This window comes from Excalfactoria chinensis, chromosome 5 (assembly GCF_039878825.1).
Source record: "Excalfactoria chinensis isolate bCotChi1 chromosome 5, bCotChi1.hap2, whole genome shotgun sequence".
NCBI classification, from domain to species: domain Eukaryota; kingdom Metazoa; phylum Chordata; class Aves; order Galliformes; family Phasianidae; genus Excalfactoria; species Excalfactoria chinensis.
The window spans coordinates 21184292-21210389 of record NC_092829.1 but is presented as its reverse complement, the minus strand read 5'-3'; the positions used below and the strand labels follow the sequence as shown (position 1 = coordinate 21210389).

Genomic DNA, 26098 nt, shown 5'->3' with positions numbered 1-26098 from the left:
AATCTGACAGGCAGCAAGCATACTGCGTAAGCATACAGCGATAAGTTCATTGAAACAAACACACTTCCATGAGATTTCTGCTTCTCAGGTTATCACTCTGTCAGCTACAGTGATAAAAAGGCTTTTTCCTTATTATATTAACTTTTTTCATGTATGCTTCATTATTTCTTCATCCTGATTACTCAGTGGAAGTGTTGGATTCTATTGAAGGCCATGAAAAAGGTCACTGACAAACGAGTGTTTGAGTGTTTGCTATTTTTAAAGAAAACTACCATTCTAGTGTTAATATTTGCTTTCACTTACAGCAGGTGTGCTCTGATTACCTGAAAAGCAATCAGGGTGAGCCATATGAATGAAAAAGCACTGAGAAGCTATTGATCTCAAAAGGATGTAGACATGCAGTGACAATTATTATTTCTTTTAAACAGAAACGGCTGAAATATTTTGTCTTTTGTTGTTATTGTTAAAAGGCTGTTGAAAGGCATATCAGCTACCCACTGCAGAAAAGAAAAAGGGTATTTTCTTGTGTTTGATACCCACAGGAAAAAAAAACAGGGCATGCAAGTTAAAAGAGAAGCCATTACAACAACTGAAATTGAATGCAAAGTGAATAATGATTATAAATAAACCATTTACTTCAATAAAAAATTTACATGAGTACAGAGCAAGAATGGCATCTGGTTTTGTTCAGCTACTCTTTACTTTTTAGGGAGGATAAAAAGACTTTGAGAAGAGTTTAAGCAACAATTTCATGGTTGGCCTTGACACAATGAAGAGTAATTTTTAGATGCAAATATTACCACCGCGTTCAACAGCTAAATCAGGTTTTGTAGCAGATAAATGTCAGGATCAGGTTTGCTATTGGGACCCATTTATATCATTTACAGTGACTTTTCAAATAAATGATTTTGTATTATGAAATATGATTTGTTGAGAAGCAATAATTCATAGTGCCTTTTTACGTGTGATTTCACACAGACTGTTCAGGCATGTCCATATCTGTGAGGCACTGACAGACATCACCCTGCTCTGCACTAACAGCTGTTTTAGGTACCAAAAGTGAAAAGAAAAAAAAAAAAAAAAAACAGTCTCAGAATTGTAGGGGTTAGACAGGACCAAGAGTAGGTTACAGATGTATCCCTTCCAGTATGATACTGCCTCTTCCCCAAAAACCATCCATCATTTTCTCTTCTTGCCCATCTCAGTTACAAGAACCATCAGAGAACTGAAACTCAGGAAGATCAAGTCTTTCACTGCCTCCAGTTGCCTAATATAGTTGCTATGATGTGAATAGCCTAAACCAGGCTGGTGCTAGATGAGAAATGATGTTCAGAATGAGAAATATCATCATCTCTCCCTCCGGCAGATGGAGAACACAATGAAGGTATAAGAGAAAGACCATACTAAAAACGCAACTACACTCCAGCCAGCAGCATAATAGCAGCAAACTGCATCTTTAAAAGGCTAGATAAGGAATGGTGTTTTCTCCCACACAGCTTTGATGTCAAGATCGCATGTGCTGTATTTTGGAGAGCAGTCTGCTCTACCCCAGCATCTGTGAGGACAAAAGGCATGAAATAATATTTCAAATGACATATGTTTCGCATATTATAGGAGTACTTAAGATTCTCCAGATGCTACAGTATTAAAATACAACTCTGATGGTAATTAGTTACTGAACAAGCTAAGACTGTAGTTAAACTGGTCTTAGTTATACCAGAATAAACACAAATGTCCGGGGGGTGGGGGGGACAAACACTTCAGACTTCCCAACAAATCAGCAACATTAAGGAAGCTTGTGAAGCCTAAAAAACCACATACCATGGTCTCCTGCTGGGATTTATGTAGGTGTTACTTGGTTTTCTTCAAAACAGATTAACTTTTTTGGTTTAAGCTTCAAAAAGTATATACAAATGACAGCTCAGTGATGCTGTTTGCTGCAGATTGATTTATTCAGTCCAATTACTTTTCTAATGTTATATGAAAGGGTTACCCAAGTTCAAATTTACTTGCTGACTGACCTAAAAATACACCTGACACTCCAGTTCATTTCATAAACTGAAAAGATTTAAAAAAAAAAAAATTACTTTCAAAAAGGCACTGTCTTTATGAAAATTGTTCAGTTCAGTTGACACAAGCAGTAAATGATTAAAAAGTACACCAAGGTTTTGAATTCTGCAGAGAAGGAGAACATAGCAGGTAATAAACAAGAATTTCAATCCAAAACTTCCAACCAAGGAACAGCAAGAAATGAAGCACAAGAGGAAAATAAGAAGCATTTCAGGCTCCACCTGGGGCTTCTTCCAGTAACCCACTGTACAGAAGAGAGCTTCATTGCACATCTTATGAATGCCTACTGATTTCATTTCCTGTTACCGGTCCAGAAAGCCTTTGTCCACAGGCTTACACTGTATGCCCATGCCGTAGGGCTTCCTCAAAATCATAGAATGGTTGGAAGGAATCTTAAAGCCCACCCTACCCAAAACCAGGTCAGACTGCCCAGGGCCTCAGCCAGCCTGACCTTGAGTGTCTCCAGGGATGGGACACCCACAGCTTCTCTGGGCAACTGTGCCAGCACCTCACTACCCTCTGAGTCAAAATTTCTTCATAACAGCTAATCTAAGGCACACACCTAGGATGAACCCCACTCAGAGTTCTACGGGAATCAGGAGGACAGCATCCATTATGCAGACTGCACAGGTAAACATTCTGCAAATGTTACGGAAGTATTCCAGAAGACTGAAATGATTTATGCACCAGTATCCCCAAGAATGTTGCATGAAAGCAGATGGAAAAGCAGGAGTCAAAGTCTTTACCTTTGACCTTCCTGTAGTGCAAAGTAGTGTAGTGTCAAAACACTAACATTTACCATCCTAGGAAAGAATCAACATGGCAATTTAAGTTTATTTCTTCTGTTAGCTGAACAGATTACTTCCTCTCACATATTTCAACAACAAGTAATATAGGCTGCAGCAGGGACAGCAGTTTCTCATGCTCAAACCCCAAAGTCAGAACAAGTCTGCATTGAACATCACAGCTACACGTTCTGAGTCATGGGTCCCAGCACCACTGGTATATGCAGGTCTTCCACTCTCAGCCCTGAACTTACTCTGGCAGAATGACATGATGTGCTGGTACAGAGCAGGCAATGAGCACCAACTCAAGCCAGAGCTCTAGGCTTTACAGCGCAGCTCTTGCTTTGTCAGCCAAGAATTTTCAGATCTGAAGGGAGAATGGCAATGTGAGACAGCCATTAACTGTAGTAATATAAAGTGCAGGTAAGAAAACTCAAGTTCATTATATATAAACACTGAGCAGAAATGGTAATTATCAGATGGTGTGGAGACCAAAAAAACATTTTTAAAAACCTGAGTGTTCAGTTCCAAGTTCATATACAAAAAATTTAGAGTTTGTTTTAACAAGCTTGCTACTGGGCTGTATACTTATCATCTATCATGAACATAAAGACAAGTTTATTTAGGAGGCCCTATTGTGCTGCTGTAACTTTTTTTTTTTTTTTACTTTCTAAACACTTCTAACCTAAGTCATTCTTCAAAAAAGGAAACAGAAGTAGTGACCAAGGATGACTATTTTTGAAGAAAAATAAGCTGAAAGGTCTAAATACGAAGTGTATCTTTCGAAAGTCCTTGAAATGCACCTATTCAATTCACCAGTTTTGCAATCTTTAGGAGACAAAGTCTTCTACCTGCATAAGGCAATGGATACCAAAACAAACTTCATACAAACTGGTAGCTGTACCGCCAGCTATCTTCCCAGATGCTTTTATGGCTTTCATCTTTCAACACACACACTCAGCAAACGGCCATTCAATCTGTTGTTGCAGTGTAATTCTTGAGTGCTGAGTTTCTTGTTCTGTGATATTTGCTTCTCTCCTGTCTTTATATATTCTGTCATCCTGCAGCCTCCTTCAAATAGCCATCTCTTCCAGTATGTCATAAAAAAAATACTTCTGCAATTCATTGATTTTAGCTTTTTTCCAGGTAGCAACGGCGCATTCCAGTTTTATATAAGCAGCTCACCACAAAAACAGATTCCTGGTTACATTTTCTGGCAGCAGCCCAGTTCCTCCTTTGTCCTAATCCATTTTTTATTTTAACATAGCTGAAAATTGAAAATATTCATATTTTTCTACTGAGATAATACATTTACCTCAATATTTCACAACACAGTTGGCTTAATTTGTAGAAGTTGTTTAGATTTGCCTCAGTGAACATCACTCCATTTCATGTTTCGAGAATGAAGTGACAGATCTGCTGGTAGCCAGTACCAGTCACAGTTTATGCCTTCCAAAACAATATGGAGAGACACTGAAGTAGTACAGCTGTAAGGAAGCAACTTTTCTAAGCAAATATCCACAGTCATCTTAATCCATCTGATCTGAGTGGCTGGCCAAAGAAACTGAGATACAGGGCTTGATTTCACAAGGTATTCATAACAGAGTCTGACATCACTATTTACAAGGAACATATAGAACTCTTATTTCCTATAGTACAGATCAGAAGGAAGCGTTATCATTCCTCACATCTTCAGCAACTTTCTGATCAGCAAATACTTTATCCTCAACATTTAACCTGAAGATTTCTCTCAGAGGTTCTGAATTCTACAGTTAGATATTAAATTTTCTCCTTTCCTGTATTATTCCATCTGACCCAATTACTCACACATTCATACACTTCTAGAGCAAGACGTGTGTGTTTCTGAAAGATCTGACCATACCATTACCAAGGAGCAAGGTATGTAATTTGAGTAGGCAAAAAGACAGCATTTTCCTACATTTCCTTCAACACTTCTGCCCAGAACAATGCAAGGCAAGAAATTTTAACTTCTACATTAGATTTCTATCAGAGCTCTTCATACTTGACATGAAACAGTGAAAGCAACTTTTACTGGGAACAAACCCACAAACCCAATTCAGTGAATTCATAGGAGGAAAAACGGAGCTTGGGCCTACAGCTACGCTTCATAACACTTCAAGAACACTCAAGTATAGATGAGGTGAGAAAAACAATTTCTTACAAGTGTAGTCATGCCAATGAAAAGAAAAAGGAAAGGCAGATTATATAAACAAAGCTCTTCATTTTAGAAATAATATTTGAAATATAGAACTTCAGTTACACCCCAGATTAGCACATTATCATCCTTGCCCCTTTGCCCAATGCATTCCCACCAGGGTTTATTAGCTCAGCCACAAGTCTCTTGTTATTCAGTCCTGCAACTTTTTGAGATATTGAAGGGCAGGCAGAGCAAGTTCACCTTTTTCCAGAAGATGCCATGTTATACTGCCTTTGTATCATCTGCTCAAATTAGGTTAGCAACGTTTATTTCTTAGCAATTTGATTTGGGATTGCAGACCTTCACTAAAAGACTCTATTGGTTCAGATGTTTTGACACTGTTAAAGTATTAGTGGAGTCACAGAATGAACTGCTCACAGACACAGCTCTGGGCTGACTCCCAGGTCCTGACTTCACATCTGCTGGTGACTTTTCTGACCTTGGCCTGGGTTTCATTTTTACTTAATTTACTTAACTGCAGATCTGGGATGAAGTACAGCCCATATATACAGCTCAAGGCATTTAAAGATTCTTTCAGCAAAATACTTAAACAATTGTTTATGGTTTCCTCTATTGTTACAATCATTAGCAAAACAAATATAAATTTCCATTTATCAGCTCAAGAGTAGTAGTGGATGTGTTACTCATTGAAATGCAAGCCAAAATTTGCCATTTTTAAACTACAGTTCTTTATCATTGCCAGTGCCAGACAGGTCACCCCAGTCTCCCTCCATCCGACCACTAAGTCCTGAGAGCATGTAAGACCACATGCTTTCATTGCCTGGCCTTGGGTTGACAGAAACAAACATGACATGAGACTAGTCCTTAAGCTATTTCAGATGATGGCAAGCATTCTCTCAGAAAAGCAGATTTAAGTTCGCAACATTGCATTTAAGGAAAAAAAAAATAATGCATGTGCAATCTGAATGAGTACTGAAGACGAATCAGAATGATCCAATACTAACTCAAAATAGCCTGCTTCAATAATACAGTGTTAAAACCAGTTCTCCTCCCAGGCTCTCAGCTATCGAGTTTTTGAAAGATGATCTTACCGTAATTCAAGGAGATCTGAGAAGTGAATTATACTAATTAACGCATCGTACCATTGTTCAACCTTGCAAACTAGTTCTTCTTCCCTGAAAGCATATCAGAACAGCATGGCATAGTGCCAGCTATTTTAATCATCATGTTGTAAATATAAAGTAGATCAAGCCATGAGTTTACCAATCTTTTCAGAGTCAGAGAAGCAACAAGGCTGTAAAAGAGAAATCTAAAGGCAATGTAATAAAACTCTCGTAGAATACCAAGTATCGCAGACGAGATCCAATTTCAGAAGTTCTGTTGCTTTCTGTTCTCATTGCCATTTTATGCAATTTCATTTATCATAAACATATCAGGCCTAGCACATATTTTCACCATGGGCCTCGCTGTGCAGTGTGGAAATATGCTATCTCATAGAGGTCATCAAGTTTTTTCTTCCTTTCATATCCATACAGGGCTTTTCCTTAAAAAAAATTACTTCCTCAAGTGAAAGAAATTTAATTGAAGATTCAGGCATTCAGAGTCTGGAGAGAGAACTGGATGCAAGAAAATTGCAGGGAATTTAGACTACAGAAATAATAATTCCCCAGTCCCTCGGTTTGTAATGCATTCAGCATGATTTCAACATTTTTCAAAGGCCTCTGGGCAATGGAAGCTTATGCTATGAATTTAAGGCTCAATCTCATGGACTATTTACTCTCTCCTCTATTCATCATACCAGAGGAAAGTCTGGCTGCATATTGCTACAGTATATTTTACAACACCAATACACACGCATACAGCTAACATCACTAAGCAGGAGAAAAAGATAGGAAAGCCAAGTGGGTTAGCCGAAACTCACAGTACCTCTCTGAGTTGTTTCTGCTTCACTACACTTCTGTTCATAGTGCAAGTCTGTACTATGAAGCCAAGATGCAGCTGTGTCTAGAAACTGTATGTATGAACTAACAGCAAACTAAGTAACACAGAACACTGATTAAAAGAATAACATGAGATTTCTCACCGAACAAATTCAGAAGAAACACACTGCAATTTCACAGAAGTCTAAAAACTTCAAGTCAACAACATTCAAGATAATCCATTACTGTAGAGACTACTATATATCTCATGGTATCCCTAACCTGATTTCTACAGATCAAAAAGCAAATCACATCTGTGAGATGACCTTCCCACTGACAAACTAATTTTCTCCATCCCTGACATGATATTTTTATTGATACTGTACCAATTCCCTTCTAGGAATGTCAAGTGTTTATTTCTATACAGAGAAATATACAAGCAACGCTCACCAGAAAGATGGTTAAAGACTGTGTTATTCAACAGAGGGTTACTTTTCAACAAACAGCCTGTCTGTGTGCACTATAGAGAGCTGCGAGATACTTCATAGACAGAATCAAAGCCTCAGGAGTTGTGGACAATTTCTGATGGCATGATCTCACACAGATTGTTTTGTGCACCTGTCTGAGCAGCAGAGTAATTGAGTCCTGTAGAAGATCAGGCCATAGGACCAACTCTTTTACAGGACTGCAGCTTACCCTTTGTGTCTTGCCCAGGCACAGTTCTGGCTGTTCCCCAGCCTAAAACACAGACATCATCCCAAGTCTGCAAATCCACGCTGGGATGCATCTCCAGGAGTCAGCGTGATCAGGCTGCACTGGCTTTGATTTCCTCCAGACTCCTAAAGGTTATCCCAGCTTCCAGCGCACCCCAAAATGTACCTGCATCATCTTGTGACAAGGCACAGTTTTCCATGCTAGAGACAGAGGTTACTACAGAAACTTTAAACTCAGCACTTCTGACCAGAATTATGCTTCCATCAATATCCTGAATGAAGCTTGCAGATTTGTAGCAAGTACTACACAACCCAAGTCAATTAGATTTGCCCTTCTTTCAGAGGTGCTGCCTTAATTTCCTCACTTTTCATCAGCACTCTCAGTGTATGGAAAGGAAGGCAAAGACAGCACATTACATTGTCACTCATTTCTTCCTGCTGCACCTAGTCACAAATGTCCTTCTCAGGCCTCATGTGAACTGCTGCAGATTTGTACTGATCAGTGTAATTGCATTTACTATTGTCATCAGATCAATAGTTTATCCCTTAGAGGAGTAAGTGTGTGTTATTTTGTCCTTTTCTGCATGGTTTTGATTTTGGGCCACTGAAGCACTTCTAAAACCACACATAATTCGGAATGAATTAGTATACTAGAAACCTTAGGGCACAATCTCAGTACACGTAATCCTGCATAGTGCTGTGAGAAAATGGAATCACCACTTGCAAAAGAGGGAATAACATTGCCAAAACAAAAATTTATTGCACCCAAGAAAAAGCATAGCAAACTCCAATTATGAGCTTCTACTGAGATCAAGAATTGCCACTGGCCAGAAACCACATTAATATTCCAGAGTGAAAAGTGTGTTCAGAATTTAATGCTTTCTGCTTTTAATAGGAGCTTTAGATGGAAATGGTTTCCTTCTTCCATCAAGACCTGAAAAACTCCTAAAGAAAAAGAAAATATTAATACAATAGAAAACCTGGTATCTTCCAAAACATAAAGCTGAAAACCTCATTAGCCTTGGCTTAAAAAAATGTTTCTGTGCAATTTTCCTCCACCTAGCTCCAAATGTAACGGAAGAGTTCCTGGATTCAGACAGCTCTCTGATAGCTGTGGCAGAAGAAGAAAAGATGCTGAGCTCTCTCCAAGCACATCTAACTGAAAACATCACAGCATTGCCTCACTGGTGTACTCTGTAAATGACAACAAATGAATATTGTTTTTATTCTATTTTTTCCACAGCTACACTCAGTCTCGTTTCCTTAGCTTCTGTCAAATACACAGCTCTGCATTCCAAAGTAAGCAGTTTTAGAAAACTATGCCATACCATTACAGATTGTTTTCAAAAATCACTGCAAAAATCAAGAAAAATTGACAAAGTTCCAGGAAGAGAAAGATAAGGACACATAGAGAACACAGCATAACCCATCCCACAGGAAGTGGGGGAGAACAGCTGGAAAGGGAGGCAAACACCAGTTCTGCCACACTGCCTTGAAACCCCAAGCCTAAGCCCCCTACCAGCAGCTATCAGTCAGTGCTGCAACAGGCAATGCAGGTAAAGGTAAGTTCACTTACTCAATTTTATACGGTGCCACAAAAATGTGCAATTATGTTTCTATTCATGTTTTGAAAGGATGGATCTGCCCATATCCAACACAATCCCCACTGTGCGCAGTCATGGCCAAAGGCTTGCACAACATTATCAGCCTAGCTACTGACAGAAAGGTCATTTCTGTTTAACGAAGATAAAACCAAACCTCATTTGAAGGATAAGTGTGGAGAAATAGAGAAACAAATATACCTTTTCTGTTCCTAAAGCCAACCAGGAAAACATAAGACATTCGTAACATAATGATTTATAGATCACTTTTCCTCGCTTTTGTCAAGGGAAGTTCAGAAATAGCCACAAATAGATTTATAGACAGACAAACCTATTTTAATGTTAAATTGCAATCCAACCTGACACAACTGGAAACATCACTCTGCCTTTCTAATCTGTTGACAACAAAATAGCAAAGCCTTTGAATTATACCAAAATTATTTTTATACTGCTGATGGGGAAGAGTGTTCAGGTTTCTTCTCTTTCCACAATCCCAAGGCTCAGGTTTCCCACAGACCCATGCAGCCCTGAGGAATTAAGAGTTTTTAGCTGTTCTTTCACCCCTTATCTTCCCATAAAGAGCTGTGCGACAATTGCTGTAGTCATAATGGTTTGGATGAGTGAACTTCAATTTCCCTGCCTTGTTCAGCAGCTGGACTCCAGAAAGTCTTGAGGAATTTGGACAGGCACATCTGATGAAGAGGCCTTTAGAGTGAATGGAAGACAACTCAAAAGATGTGGCTTATAACACAAAAAGCAAGTGTCGTTCAGGTGCTTCATATTTTCAGTCATTATATGTCAAGTCTTTTGAACAGGCAGTCTTCTCCAAGAAAGTGACTTGGCACAGATGAGGAAGCACAAAGCTCACTACTCCAAAAGACCATGAGGCACTAGCATAAAACAAAGAGATATAAACAACAGCTCCCAAACCAAGCTGCATAGCTCTTCAAACAAACAAACAAAAAAACCAAACACTAATCTAAAACCTTAAGTACAGAAAAACATTGCCTTTTTGTATTTAGAGGAGAAGTCACAAATTCTGGTGGTGCTACAGACAAAACTATAATCACAATAATAGGCAAAGCACGTCAGAAAACAATCATGTCACTGTGAAGCCAAGAAACTCAGCACACACTTGAACAGCTGGCTTAAGTTGATCTATCAAATGATCTTTCCTGCTGTAGGGGCAAGCATTAATTCAGCAATTAGATGTATGCTGGTATAGCCAGAATACAGAAGACAGCCCCATTTGACAAGTAAGCCTGACAATATTTTCCAATGCCTTTTCCATCCCAGCATCATCTGTGTCAAAGATGGGACAGATGGCTTATTAAACACATCACAATCCACTTTTATCACTTATTTCCTTAATGTTTCTAACTACATCTTCTTCTATGGCCCTCAAATGTTTAAGGGCTCCTCCTCCACTGTCTTTCTGTATGCCAATTAGCTGTCTATTAGAGAAAAGTCTCTCACCCACAGAGATTCCTCTGCTATCAGGTCCCATATTGAGGTCTGTGGGGTAGGGAACACGTGCTATTCTCTCCAGTATGCTAGAAAAAAATTCTAAAGAAAGAGGAATATTTATTTTTAAGACCGAGCTTTCCTCCCCTCAGCCCTCACCTTTAACCAATAAAATGTGACATGCAGAATTGATTCGAGGTAGTTCCCTGAAAATCACTCTCAGGGAATTTATGGTTTAAAATAAATAAATAAATATATATATACACACAATATATATATATAAAACATTAAAATATAGATAATTTGGTATCAAATCATGAATGAATGAATAACTAACATAACACTTTCTTCATTCTCTTCTTCAGTTTGTTCCCCTCTACTTGTATGAGCTACCTTAAAAGGTATCTGAAGGTTTACCTGCACAAGAAGATTATTTCCACTCCTTTCACTTCTCCCTCACTATACCCTGCTCCCAGAAATACTGTTATCACTATTCATAGCTAAGTGCAATCATCTTCTATCCTGACAGAATATAAAATCTGTCACTGCCCTGAAGATTACTAAACTTCAAATAAACCATTTATACTTTATATGGTTATGCGAGTGAAATAAACAGATTTCATCTTCCAGCTCAAAACTGCAAAACAGACGTGTGTGGAATTACAGCTTCCTGGATTTCATCACTCTAAAATGAAGTCACAAAATGGTAAACAACTACAGAGGCATAGAGAAGTGTTTCAAGTGACTGATCACAAATCACTTTGAGAACCATGATTATTGCTTTGTAAATCCATATATAATAGTAGCATTATCTCAGAGATGTTGAGAGTTAACTGTAATAGAAGAGAGGCTAAGAGTAATAATATCATATTCCTTAACAAAAGAATTTACTGGAATTTTAAAAATAATTAGTAATGCAGATAAAAGCAGGGTCAACTGACCTCCTTTGTTGATGCAGATGAAAAACGGTTTGTTAAAAACCTAAGGTGAACACCACAATATCTACAAGTAACTTCAACGTGCATGAGGTGCCAAATCTGAACTCACCATATGGAAGCCTTCCTGCTTTTGAGTCTATCTATAGATACCTGTCCAGAAACCTGAAGAGCAGCAGTCAACAGCCAAAATACAAACATGCCACTGATGGCAAAAATGCCATAGCACAAGGCTTGTACTTTAGAAAGCTGTGTAATATTGACTGGAAACAGATGGAAAGGTAATCTACCATTTTTAGTATTTAGCTTGAGACACTACTCCATTATATCTGAAATAGGTCTACTAAAGCAAAACTCAATATTTATAAACGTCAACAGGACAGTTCCAAGAAGTTTAATCTTCTAATTCATTGTGAACGCGTCCTTAACTAGTACCAGACAAAAACACACACTTTCCTTTCAGCTAACATCAACTGGAGAATTAAAATCCTTCCAATTACCAGAATGTAGTTTATTCTAACATACATCATTTATAAATTAATCAACAAAGACACTCCAACACTCAAAACACTGGTCTATTTTACAAAATAAATCCTCTAGTTCTGGGCCCGGCACTGAGCAGTCTCCTTAACCTTAGTAACTGGCTCCCAACCAAACACAGAAAGTCCCATTCAACAGCATACTTCAGATATTTATGCATCTATGTACTTTATCTTCTATAAGCATGCACCCATTCCGAAGGATACAATCAAGAGGTGATAAGAAGAGGGAAAAAATTTCTGATCATCTCCCTCTTGATGTTACAGAGCTACCAGTGGGTGGAGCAGAGTTTGTTTCTCTACCACTTCGTTCAGGTTTTAGCTACGCAAGACAATACCACCAGATTAGCCAGAGAGATTGTTAACTTCCTTTTGACACATCAAGCAAAAAGACCAAGGAAGATTATTTGGGAACAACAGCCAATCAGTACATTTTTAGGTAATCTGTATGTTTTTAGACACTTCTTTTACAGTCCCTTAGTCAGCAGCATAGACAAAACCCTCCCTCTGGTCTGCTTAATAAAACCACACTCAGAGGAATTTCCCAAGGACTGGTTTGCACAACCAAGCTGGAGGCAGCTGGCATAAAACACATGGTATATTTAGAACCTGCAGCTGAGATAATGACTTCATTACATGCCAGATATTATCATTGCAGTAAATTTCCATAGCAGGAAGCTATAGTATGTATTACATTAACCTATTTTTGTTTTTGTGGACATTAGTGGTATCTACCACTTGCTAGATCACTCCATAGATGTTAAGTAAAACTGTTTCCCTTCCAAATCACCTGATTATTTTAGTTGCCCTCTTCCAAACATCTTTAAGAACACTCCAGACTTTCACAATGCTCCCTGAACTCCCAAAGGTCCTATTTCATCTCAAAATTCCCAACAGCTGTGAGCAACAACTGTACCTGTAAATCTGCCACAGAAGTCCCAATAGAAGCATTAAGGCACATTTACTGCTTTTGTAATAGGAGCTGATCTCTGAAGCATATTCGGAGTATTTGGGCCTGAATATATCATAGGGACCACTGCTTGCCAGCAGAGTTTCTTCTTATGAAACAATGAGATGTTTTGAAGCACTCCATGTTTTCTGTCTGATTGTGATTCCACACACCCATGGGGTTAAAGTGAGCTTCCAAGAACATAAGCAGGTGGCACAAGGATTCACAGTTACTTTTGAAAAACATGTTCAAAATACAACAGTTCCCAGAAGGGTGCTAATTTACTGCCATTTGCAGTCATCTTCTACAGAAAGATGCTTTTCCAAAGTTACTGAGACAAACATTCAACAAGGAATGGAATCTTCGCATAGAAACAACTCATAAGACATAAAGAATATTCAAGAACAACCCCCAACACAGCCTTTTCCCAGTAAAACTGGTTGAATACACGTTTATTAATAAGCTGAGGAGTCAGATTATATTAGTATCCCACTGCCTTCTCAGCAATGTGTGCCTAAGGTAGAGAAGGAAATAGAGCATCTTCCTGACACCTCTCCAGGTAAAGCACACAATATTTGTCAGCCTCTGGAAAGCAAAGTGCCCACTTGAACAGAGGACACTCCAAAGACAGTCCAGTTAAACACCAGAAAGATATAAGTAAACCTGAGTCAATGTTATTTGGAATAATAACCTGTGCCCATTTAAAGAGACTGCCTGGTAAACGTCAGCAGACCCCAAGTGGGATGTACACTGCAGTTGGGAGCATGCATATTAGTTAACACCTGGAACCAACTAAGTTTATTTAAAGGCAGTAAGGAAGATGTAGCAATACTGTCTTCAGTATGTAGAAACAACACAAATCCAAGATGTACATTTCTAGTGATGTAAATTGGTCTATCTGGAAGTTCTATTGTAAAAACTAACAACAGAACATAAAACAGAGACTTTAGTGACGCAAAGAGAGTCACAGCTCAGGAGTCACCTACTGTTTAGGTCAGAACATTGTACATATGCCAGGTAATGTTTACTGTTCAGCTTTTTTCCTCTTTTTCTACTAATGGGGAACTAAGTGGCATCATGTACATGCGCTCAAATAAGAAAGTTGTTAACTGACTTAAAAATTTTGGAGGGAAAAATGTCCTTTGTCACTAGTTAGATCTTTGGTTTCTTAGTTTAGTGCTGAAACTTGATTTGATTCACTGTGGGAGCCGAAGGAGCTTTTTGGGGTGCAGACCACATGGAATCAAGTATAACCTGAAGAAAGAGAAGCAGAACTGTTTGCTGAATATGTGCATCATGTACCAGGACAAGAAAGCAGACTGTTTTTGCAGGGGATCTCAATAACAACTGTTATTAACTATTGTTATTTAGCTTTCTGTTTGAAGAAAGGAGGTACTTCCTGCACTAATCAATTAGGACTCTCTCAGCTTTCTCAGTCTGGGATACATTTTACAATATGATTTTTAAAGTAACTAATAGGTATTATTAACATAATGAACTCCACAGTGTCTCGTATACACAAATGCTGTAAGAGGAAGCATCTACAATGGATTCTGGAAAAAGTCAGTAACAGCTGAAAATGTGAGGCTGTTTAAATCTTGCTGGAAGATTTCAACTAGGATAAAATTCTCAAAAATACTTTAAAATAGAAAAGCAAAGATGAATGGGGATAACAGTATGGTGCAAGATGACCTAGGCTGCTAGAGAGATTTCTGCCTGAGAAGCTTCACATAATGTTCCAGTCTGTTGTCTGAGAGGCCTGCTTTAAGTGCAATAGGGTTGAAAAACATCGCTAGTGCTAACTGTGGGCTATGCACTGACATGACCAGAAAAAGCACAAGTTTGAGAAGTTCCTTGCCCAAACAATCTTCTCTGTGACATTCAAGGATACTTACCATCTATTTACACCCTGTACATGCTGTATTGCAAGTTTATCTCCTATGTTTGGGCTTCTTCCTGGATTCATATGCACACCAACAAACTCAAGAACTGCAAAGCAGTTGCTAGCCCAGGCATTTAAAACACTAAAACCAGCCCCTTCTGGCCACTAAGGAGCCCTGAACTGATTCTGTCATTCAAGATTTTTAGACTATTTCCATTCTCTATGTGTCCAGTCTGAAGAAAAACACAAATCATCTTCTACACTAAAATATACAGCCTTTGGCCACACATGTGCACAGTTAAAGCCACAGGGACTTTGCCACTTGGATCTCAGACCTGTAATTCATCTTTGCAACACATTCTTAATTCTGGTCTGCATCAAGAGTGGTAAGTCTTAGAGGACTGGATGAATTCCACTACTTTTGTTAGTCTCCAGGAGGCGGTGGGAAGTAGCAGTACAGATTTAGAAACAAATTTTTGTTTTTCTTGTTTATTTTTGTTGGCAACATAAATACGATACTTGAAGAAGGACAAATTATTCTCAGCTCTGTCGGTTTTCCTGCTTTAGGAGATTAGGCTTAAGACAAAGATAAATCAGGCATCAACTTAAACAACAATATTTTTGGTTGAAGACTTAAAGGATAGAGCTAGTTAATTTTCAGTAGAAGCTAGAGCTGATAAAACTGCTTGAAAATTAAAGATCTTTCACAATTATCTTGCTGTTCAAGACATTTGAAGACCACCTGCTCCTCAAAGACACATTTCTATGTTATAGCCAGAAAGGAGTTTGAACAGTGCTGTCAGCACACAGATTTACACTTGACTAAGTTCCTCACTAGTTCTCTTTCTTTCCCAGTTTCTCTGGTTCACCAAATCCCTCTCTTTATATGATAAATACTGACTTTGCCAAACAGAAAAATCAGTTATGCAAGATCTGGTGCAGTTTCTCAGGAAAGTTTTCAGTGAAAAAAAATCTCAGATATAAATTAAGACCTATCTTGGTTTTGCACTGTCCGCCTTCAGAACATCAGGGCTCCAAATATGGCATTCCTCATCTACAGCAGTCAGCATCTATTCATTCTTAGCTGTCACATTGGTTTTAGTTGCAACACAGCTACAACCAGGGTTCAGACTTCACTGAGATGAGCCACTAATCATATAGTTTAAAATGCTGTAATTGGCAATGCTTTCCACAACCAATTATTTGCATTTCTTATCCTTCAGCACGATTGTGCTCTGGCTCTGCTTGGTTTAATAGTCTACTGGAATTCTTAGCAGAAGAAATACAATGAAAGGTCTTGATATACATAGCAGCAAGTTATCACAAGCCTAGATCTCTTATACTAACTCGAGCTGCAGCTTTACAAAAGACTGTGTGGCACTGCATAGCATAAAAACAACAACTGTATCAGGATAGGATTAGGGTACATTTGGTCAGATGTAGTTACAGATTAACTGGGTTATGATGATATTTGACTAGCACAGCTAGGAATGATATTTGAAGCACAGCTAAGATACATGCTGCAGCAACCATAAAACCCAAGACTCAGTACACATCTTCATTTTGCCAGTTGTGGTCTTCAGCAACACATGAAAAGTTCAAACTCAACATCAGTGTGAACAGGCAACATGCACTTAAATGTACATACAGCTAAAAACATTTTGGTTGGCAAATAGCAATAATAGCATCTGCAGTCTGAGAATAACCAATGGGTAAACTTCTGAAAATAGAAGTCCTTACATCTACTGTTTCGGTACCTTCAAGCTTCCACTGACAATCTAACTTTTACATGCCAGGTGAACTGTGCTTGGCTTTTAACAAACCCTCTCGGATCCAGTGGGATTTACAGCACTTCAATTCTTCTCTAAGACCTATTGGTGTGTTCCCTAAAGAGCCCTATACACCACCATAACTATCATCATTATTCAGAGCTCTCTATTTAACAGTCTACCTCTCCTTTCCAGATCCTTCATACAAACTGATAGCTTGAAGCTCCTTATAACATTTTTCTATGTGGCCATGTATGCATTTTAAATGAAAGGAAGATTAAAGGGGGTGCTTTCTTTTACCTTTTGTAGTTAATAAGATACCCTCAGGGAGTCTAAATTGGAGATCTTTGAAGAGGATAAATGCTCCTGAGCCATCAGAGGAGGTCTGAGCACACATACAGCAAAGCTGCTGACTATGGTAGTTGAACACATGCTTTTAGCACAGGTAGCTGCTATATTCTTTAGTCTCCTTGTCCAAAGATGTAACGAGAAGCTGCTAAATTTTCATACTCCTGAAACACTCAGTTACTCAAGAAAAGCAAATTTGACTTCTCTTCAATAAGAGATAAAAGTAGGAGGATTTGGAGTTATTACATTACTGCTAGTCTCAGTGGGTACTTCTGCTCTTTTTCATCATCATTTTGTCATCTGTTATTACCAGCACACCTATTACTATAGGTATCTTTCTCCAGGATACATTTCAAGAGCTCTCTTTATATAAATAGATTATCTAGTTTGCATGAACAGGTCATTTATTTGAGCTTGGTCCTGTTTTCTTGTGTGATGATCATTAGATTTACTAGTACTAATAGAACAACTAAGTAATTCACGTCACCAGAAAGAAGTATTACAGTCTACTTTGGAACACCCTGGGGAAGAAGAAAATGTTGATGAAAACATAACCATTCAAAACTCTAATGCTGAGAATGTTTTATGCATGTTCATGGAAGTCATTCAACATCACTTGCAAAATACTATGAAAGACAGCCTATTTGCATAGCTTCCACCTTGGTTTCTTACATTTAATTTGCAGTTAGTTTTCCATTAAGTCATGAAATAGCCATCTATATCATCTCCTTTTAGATTAGTTTATAGTCAGCAGGCTCTGAATAAATTAAAAACAACTCATTGCTAACAGAGGAGATAAAAGGAATTAAATGAAATGGATTACTTGTGATCTTTCTACTACATCACAAATGCAAAAATGGGACAATTCTCTTAAGGTGCCAGAGTAACATTCAGGAGATGAGAACACCATTCTTGGTAATGCTGTGATTTAATATGCATCCATGGACAAGTTCATTAATTACTCAGTATCACTACAAATAAGAGTAATATTTCCTAGGGTTAGAAAGAATTTGCAGCACATAACTAAATATTCACAATATCTTCATATTTTGAATTTTCGTTATTCCTATTCAATGCTCAGATCACAACAAAAAGTCAACCCTTTCACTGATTACTGAATCATTGAGACAATTCAGAAGTCTCCCTGTCTTCACTGTGTCATTTGGTGACAAAGACATTCCCGAAAGCTCTGTAACTATGTAGTATTCGGTATTTACAAGTAGAAACAAAACAGCAAATCAAAATTATTGAAATATAGCACCAGATAATCTGCTATTTCAGGTGTTTATTCTCCTAGGGCATTTGCTAAACTTATCTCATAACTTCAATTAACTCAAAATGAATTTTCAAGCAAAAAAGAATGATGTTGCAAGCTATGTAGCACTCTTTCTCTTGGAAAAAGAAGTTGTCTGTGAACACTCATCTAGACAGAAAGCAGTAGAAAACAACCATAGCTTTTCTTAATAGCTCTACTCTTCCATTATTTTATTTTAGCTTCACATACATTAATATGGCTTTTGTCATCCAAACACAGAATAGCCACGTTTCAAAGATGACCAGGCTGCCACCATTTTGCACAGGAAAATGAGCTGTAAGTTAAGACTTGATGCAAACTGCTTTTGTCCTAATCAAATTTAAGGTGGTTTTGGTTGTTTTTGTTTGTTTGTTTTGTGTTTTGTTTTTTACTTCTGAAGTACTGTGGCAGTACATACATGAGCTAAAAAGATTTTTAGAAGTACAGAGAGTAACATTGAAGGCTCTGGTGTTCTTGTATTCAAGCATATAAACCTGTTCTATCTACTCATCAGTAGAAAAATTGATTCAATAAATACATAAGATACACTTTAATGGTCTCAACACCTTTAACTCATACTAGTAAAACTAAAGAAACACCTATATACACACATCTGAGCAGTTACTGCAGTTTGAAAGTGCTTTGCAACATTCAGAAGTTTGTACTTGGACAGAAAAATCAAAATACTTAATCAATACAAGAACATACCTTTTTGAAGTTGAAGTTTTAAAAGCAAAGAATCAGATCACTAGGGTATTAACGGATCCCTAAGTACAGTACAGCATCCTTGATTATTCAGCTATTGTTAAAGTGTTAGCATCAAACCTTAAAACAGAAAGTCCTGTTTCTCCTTCAGCAAAGAATATTTACTAGCATTTTCTCTGGAAATCTTTCCAACCAGTCCATACAAGAAATTGAAACAGGGCTGTAATCCTGACGCTGCTTCAGTAAAGCACTATGCTACCATAACAACTAAAAATCCGTATTACACCTAGAGACTACGATACTAAACTAATACACTGCCCATCAACTAAAGTCAGAGATCTCAGGGTGACTTTAAAAACAAACAACAACAACAGCAACAACAAACATCTTCAAGTTCATAAGTAATAAGATTTAAACTTACCTGCATGGTGTTGCCTAACAAAGCCAACAGTATCTCCAGAAGCTTACGAGATATGATTGCCTCTAAGTTTCACACACCTGGAAAATCAGAGGGAAGAACGCATCCTGAGTGGCCCATGTGGCTCCCATTTAACTGATTAAAAGCAGAAAAATAGAGAACAAGCTTCTAGTGCCCTTGCCTTTCTGAACAGGAGACCACTGAAGTTTTCAGTTATTTCTCACTCCATCATGAAAGAGAGGAGAAGTAACATAACACCAAGTACCTCTATTTCTTTCCCTGACCACCTCTGTGCCCAGCTGGTATCCTACTTAGAATAGCAGCTCTAGGAAGGCATGAGAGCTGTATTTCCAGACCAATTCATTTCTAAATCAAGCCATATGCTCAATACACAACAAAAGAGATTATTCTGATTTTAATCAGCAGTGCACTTCAAACACAGTCACTGTAATGCTATAATGTAATGGAAAGCACTGCAATGATAGTGGAGCAGCAAAGTTCTAGGCTGCAGCAAGCAAGGTCCAGCCCAAACACAGGAGCCACAAACACAGAAACAAAGGGAAAAAAGCTACTTACCCTTAGAAACTTCACATAAGCATGGATCTCCTGCAAAATACTATTGCCTGCACTGACAACCCTTAAATGAGGTCTGGGAAGGGGTGGATCCTGACTTCATCTCATCAACTCATTGCATGCAGCTGAGCTCCCCTGGGTTGGCCCTGCCTTCCCACCAGGTGCTCAATCACTGTTTCAAGCTGTGACAACATTCCTGCTACAGTTGCCTAATTTTATCTGGGGGGGAGGTGCAGTCACATTAAATAAGGGAGCTAAACTGAAGGAAGAGCATGGAACATGCTGTCTTTGGCCATAGATGTGGTGAATTTTATGGAAAACAAAAACTACAAAACTGTTGAACTATCGGTACTTTAGAAAGCATGAAGTTCACTCCAAGTTACTTCTTTCTATTTCTAGCTATAGGGTTATGTCCAACACTGCCCTTATTTCCACCAAACATTAAATTGATTGTTCTTTTCCAAGTTTTATGGCACCCTACTGAATCAGTTTAAAAATAAATAAATAAACCACTGAAAAGAGCAGGCCCACATTCTACCCAGTTCTAGGGTAGAATGGTAATGATAATGATGGTAATAACATGGGAATGATTCTGCACCCAAACCACACTTTTTAACTTCACTGTAAAAATCACAAAGCAGAGTTAAATAAACCCTTCTCTTAGGTCCAGCTCACGTGCTTCAAAAGTGCTGAATTCACTGGAAGGGAGGCTATCCTGTGTTTCCTCACACACCTAGGATTCATTGAATCACCCCTGTACAAGGCCAGGGAAAAGGTTTCTTCACTGGCTGCGTGTCTTGGAAGGAATGGCCAAGCCAGCACCTCACAGCCAGGAAGCCTATCTCTAGAGACATTCTCTTTGAACCAAGAGTGAACCTGACTCTGCCCCTTAGGTGCCAACACAATCACTTGCAAACATGAAGGACATTTTTGTGTTTGTGGTATCCACAGCACAGGACAGGATTCTGCCACAGAATGGTGGAAGGAGTTGAGTACATCCACTATATATGGGGAGAATGGGATTTCCTGCATTTTGTGAAGAAGTCAGAAAGCCAAGTACCTTCATTTCTGCTGGGATGCACCAACAAATGCCTCTTCCACCTAACACTGAAACTAGAGCAGCTGGACCTACAACACCTTCACACCAGCCTCTCCCCAAGTTCTACATCTCCCCCAGACTCTGTGGGGTGAGGGTGCTCCACTGTCTAACTCTGCAGTCTGGAATCCTCAATGCATTTCATGAGGCCCCACAACTTTATTTTACTATTTTTCTTTATTAAATACACACCAAGTCTACAGTTATCTGTCACTGAATTTGTCTGTACTTGTTGAAAAATGTTCTTGTAATAGTCTCCAAACTTCTGTCCATCCCATTTACCATAAACTTACAGAAGACTTTCCTCCTTTGGCATCAACATATACAGTATATGAACAGCCTTATTTCTAGCTGAAGTCTTGATTCAATACAATACACAGAAGTTATGTATTACACAAAGCAACACTTCTACTGCCTGTTCCCATAGCTCCCAGATAACTCCCCTTAACAGATGTTTCACGCTGTAAGTCAAGCTTGAGCCTTTGCATATGCATAAACAGTTTCCAAAATGGGCAAATTCAATTGCACAGTAAGAACTTCTGCTTCATGACTACTGCAGCTTCCACAACTGAACCTCTCTATACAATGGCTGTTTGGGAACTGAAATAGAATCCTGCCCTTATTAGAGTTATCAGTGCCTCCTTTCCCCCCAAGAATTCTACGCCTCATTCTCTTTAAAAACAGGAGGAATTTCAGAAGGCCTCTGAATGCTTCATAAGTATAAAACCTCAAATGAAAATGAATGAAGTCCTTGCAACCTGAACATTCAAAGATGGCAACAGACACAGATGTGTGGGACGGATTCTTTGTTTTCGAATTATAGTATTCTACTAGTATTGTATTTGAAGAGAAAAGCTTTACTTAATGGAAAGGAGTCCACCAACATTCATGCCCCCATGTATGTATAGTAAACACGTTATGAAACACATTATGTGACGTATGATATTACAGACTTGTAATACTTCTAAGTATGCATTAGTGATCCAAATAAAAATAGGTCAGTTACATTCACTTCTTGCAAAGGTTAGAAGTGTCATCTTAACTACATCTGCACTGCATTAAGACAAAACTGCAAATTAGTTGCTGAAAGAAGAAACGGAGGGCAATCAGACTTAAAGGGTTTCTGGAGGGCAGAATTACCATAAAAACCGAGTTGCAAGATCTTAAATTTGTCTAGTGTCAGAATTTATTCTAAAAATAATAAAAATAAAAGACTCGCTAACAAAAGTATTCCTCTGATTCTTATTTAAGGCTGTAGTGATTCTGTATACAACCAGAAGTTCTGGCAAAAGACACCATCAGCAAAACAAGGAGCTGTTAAGGAATTAAAATGCAAAAATGAAGCATAGAAGAAATATAAATGAGGACAGGTGACAAAGGAGGAATGCAAAAGCAGTGCTTGGGTAATTAGGGATGTTATCGGGGAATAGAGAGCCCAGTGGGAGCTCAACCTGCTGAGGAGCATAAAAGACAAAAACAATTTTGTAAGTATACTAATAGCAAAAGTGAAATTTAAAGGAAATGCAAAGATGCTCAGAGACCACCTGCTGGCAGATGATATAGCAAAGGTCGAAATACTGAATGACTTTTCTGTCATGATCTTCAAAAAAGTTCCCAGACTGCTGCATTTATCTGTACAGTTTGAGAAATGGGGCCAAGCTAAGGCAGAAGAGCTGGAGACTGCTTAGTGAACCTAAGTGTATACGTTTACATATGGGGATAAATAGGACCTGCTGGAGAATGGTGAAAAAAAAAACGGGTGATGTGATTATGAAGACACATCATCCTCAGAGTGTTGTGATGATTTATGGGAAAGGATCAATGTTACAATTGTCTGTAAGAAGGGTCCGGAGGAAAATCTGAGAAATTAACTGCTGAACAGCTTCAAATCATTTGCTGAAAAGCTATCGTTACATTTCCAAACAAAGGAAAAACAAGAAGATGGTGAGCAGAAAGATTTACCTACAGTAGACCAGGCCTGTAATTGGTAATTCAAACTGTCCTGCTATGCTATGCTGACATATCTAGCAAGAAAAAAAGTCACTCCTCTTCAGCAATGTATTCATCAGTTCATTTTACATAGGTAGCGTATTCTGAGGTTCAATCCAGCGTGAAGGCTCAGACCTGTCAGCACACATACACAAAACTGTGAAACACGTACCAGTCCCACTCTGCAGCCAAAAAGAAGCTCAGAGTTTAATCCTCCAAGCGTAATCCCCTTTTCTTTGATGCTGAATTAATTCCATGCGTTACTTCATACCAAGCTAGTGTCACCAAACCTTTTTGGGTTTCCACTTACATTCTGTTCTTCACACATGGCTGTGCACCCTTCATAAACTTTCACCAAGAACCCCATTAAAGCACTAGAGCTCCACATGCTATTTGCAGACTATGAACTGTAATCTGTGAGTCACTGGCATACATCCCAGGTTGAAAAACCAGTAACCACACAGAGGTATGTGTGGAAATATAAGAATATAAGAAAGGAAATATACATTTGGGGACCTCAGAGGCCATTCCCACATTTTTTCAACTCCATTTCATCAACCATTATGCTTCCCAGTTATCTCCCTTAGTACAGTTTATATGTATGCTTTAAAAGCAGATAATCTCCTGAGTGATTGCCCAAAGGAGAATAAAACAAGACAGCCATGCCTGGGCTTTGTGAGACATGCTGTTTTGCTAATAAGGTGTATTAGTCTTTGGCCATTCTCTAGTCAGACTCCCCTGAACACACACAGTTCCAGTGCAAGACAGTTGATACATGACAGAACTCATGCATGCATTGCTCTCCAAGAGGGACATGGGACACTGTTGCTCATCCCATGCGTGTTAACTTCCAAGAAAACTCTTACTACATTTCATGACAAACGTATCAGTCACACATCTATATACCTCCAAGCAATCATGGAATAGGATGGAAAGATGCACAGGATGGACATTCTGAGGGTGTTGGTGTCAGTAACTAATATTTACGTATGCAGTGATTACTTTGATTCATTTTTGGCATAAGAAATTTATGGACATCTATTTCATTGTTTATCTTTCACCTCTGCAGTCCTTTCTTTGGACAAAAGCTTGTGGGTTTTAGGCACAATATGCTTTTTTAAACAAGATTTTACATTAAATTCAGAGCAGAGCAACAACTTCATTAATTTTACCATCTGTTCTGTTCAAGCTCAGCGGCTTTTATGTAACATTTAACTTCTATACAGACCCAAAATGCTAGAAGTTAAACTGAGCTCAATTATTTTGAGCTTCGCCACCTGACGGGGATAACGAAATTATTTGCCTCAGATCTGGTAGAAAAACAGGGTAGGCTCCTAGTCACCATTTATCAACTGCTGCTTTTACCTGCAAAAAGTAAGGAATATTGAGAAGTGTTTTTTCACCACAGTACTGTGTCTTGGAAGCAGCCATGGGATCACTTATTGCTGTGGAAGCCTCACAGACCAAGGCTCTGAGACAGGAATCTATCTGACAGTGCTTCTACATCCGGTCAACAACATTTGACTTTAAGCAGTTGAACTTCAACTTTGGGGTTGAGCTTGTTACCTTGTGAGCTAACCTTAATCTCCTGCTTGGATGAGATAACAGCCCTCTACCTTTTCCAAGAAAGGAGGAAAGTAAATCATTGACACTCTCAAAATGTCACAAGCAATGTCAGGGCAGGCTGCTGCCTTTTGCCATCCACACAGACACATCAGCTTGCTGGAAAGGTGACTGGTTTAGAGGATTAATTAGAAACATTTAAGGCTTAGAGGCTGTTAGACTGGAGGGCTCCAACTGACCTCACCAAGAATGCACACCTAGGCAAATGTCAGGTAAAAAATTGTAGTTTGGAACCGTAGTCCAAATTACATGACCCCACAGCTCGTTTCCATGAGGCCGTGTGGGCAGAGTAAATGGACTGAGAATATGGGAACTGAGGAAACAACAAAAAGAAGAGAATCAAAGGCTTCTGTGGCACACGGAGCCTGAAAGGTTGTTTTGAGATAGAGGCAGTGGACTAGAAATAACAGCCAGGCACCACGCAAGGGCTGCTAGTCACACTGTGCATTTCTGTGCAATGTTCAAACACTGGCAACAAGATCATCAGCAGCTGTTCGATTTCTATGAGCCTCCATCTGATTTCATGGTCCTGGCAAACCATTAACCTCACCTGTGTTGCTCTCTGAACCAAATGCACTTCCCAGATGGCAAATTTTCAGGCATATCTAATGAGGACCTTCATATCAAAAACAGATTTTTGCATCATTCTAAAATGCACAGTCTGCTTAATTGAGCAGAGAAAATAGCATCCATTTGCTTGATGCTCTTATTGTCTGCCTACTGATAGCTTTCAGTCTTCAGCTTCCCAGGTGTAACAATTGGACAGGTTAGCACGAGGGGAAAAGGTGCTTCACCAGAAGCATAATGATGACAGAAGGATCAGTGCAATAGAAAGGTGCTATAAGGGAAGATTGCTCACCTGTATCAGAAGATTCCAGGTTCACATGCAAAAGCTCCACCAAGGAAAACTCTCCAAAAAGAAATCCCTCCCCAATGGCAGTCAGCCCTGAAATGAGGTCTAAGAGAGGTGCAGCCAGGCTCCACCCCTTCCAGTCACACAGATGAACTTCACCTGTGCTCCCATGGCTGGCTGGGTCCTCACCCCAGGTGCTCAATCAGTGATTCAGGCTGTGACCCAACAGTTCTCAGTCACCCAACCTTAACAGCACAGTCAGCAACTCTGTTTTGTCTCTTATCCAATGGAATGGTAATTCTTTGGAGCATGAGACAGAGTAAAAATCTCCATATATTCCTCACAAGGAGATTTGACCAATTCCTCCTCTGATTTCCAATCTGTGTCCAATGAA

At 38.8% G+C, this 26098-nt stretch overlaps 1 long non-coding RNA gene across 1 annotated transcript in view; it reads right to left on the bottom strand.

Annotated features, from left to right (window-relative positions):
* LOC140253371 (uncharacterized) overlaps positions 1-25782 on the bottom strand; it is a 39644-nt gene extending 13862 nt beyond the window's left edge. The window contains exons 1-2 of the long non-coding RNA XR_011903839.1: positions 25711-25782; positions 19574-19650 (exon numbers count right to left, since the gene is read on the bottom strand). This is a non-coding gene — a long non-coding RNA (uncharacterized lncRNA). The remainder of the gene's footprint in view (positions 1-19573; positions 19651-25710) is intronic.
* Positions 25783-26098: the final 316 nt, after the last annotated feature.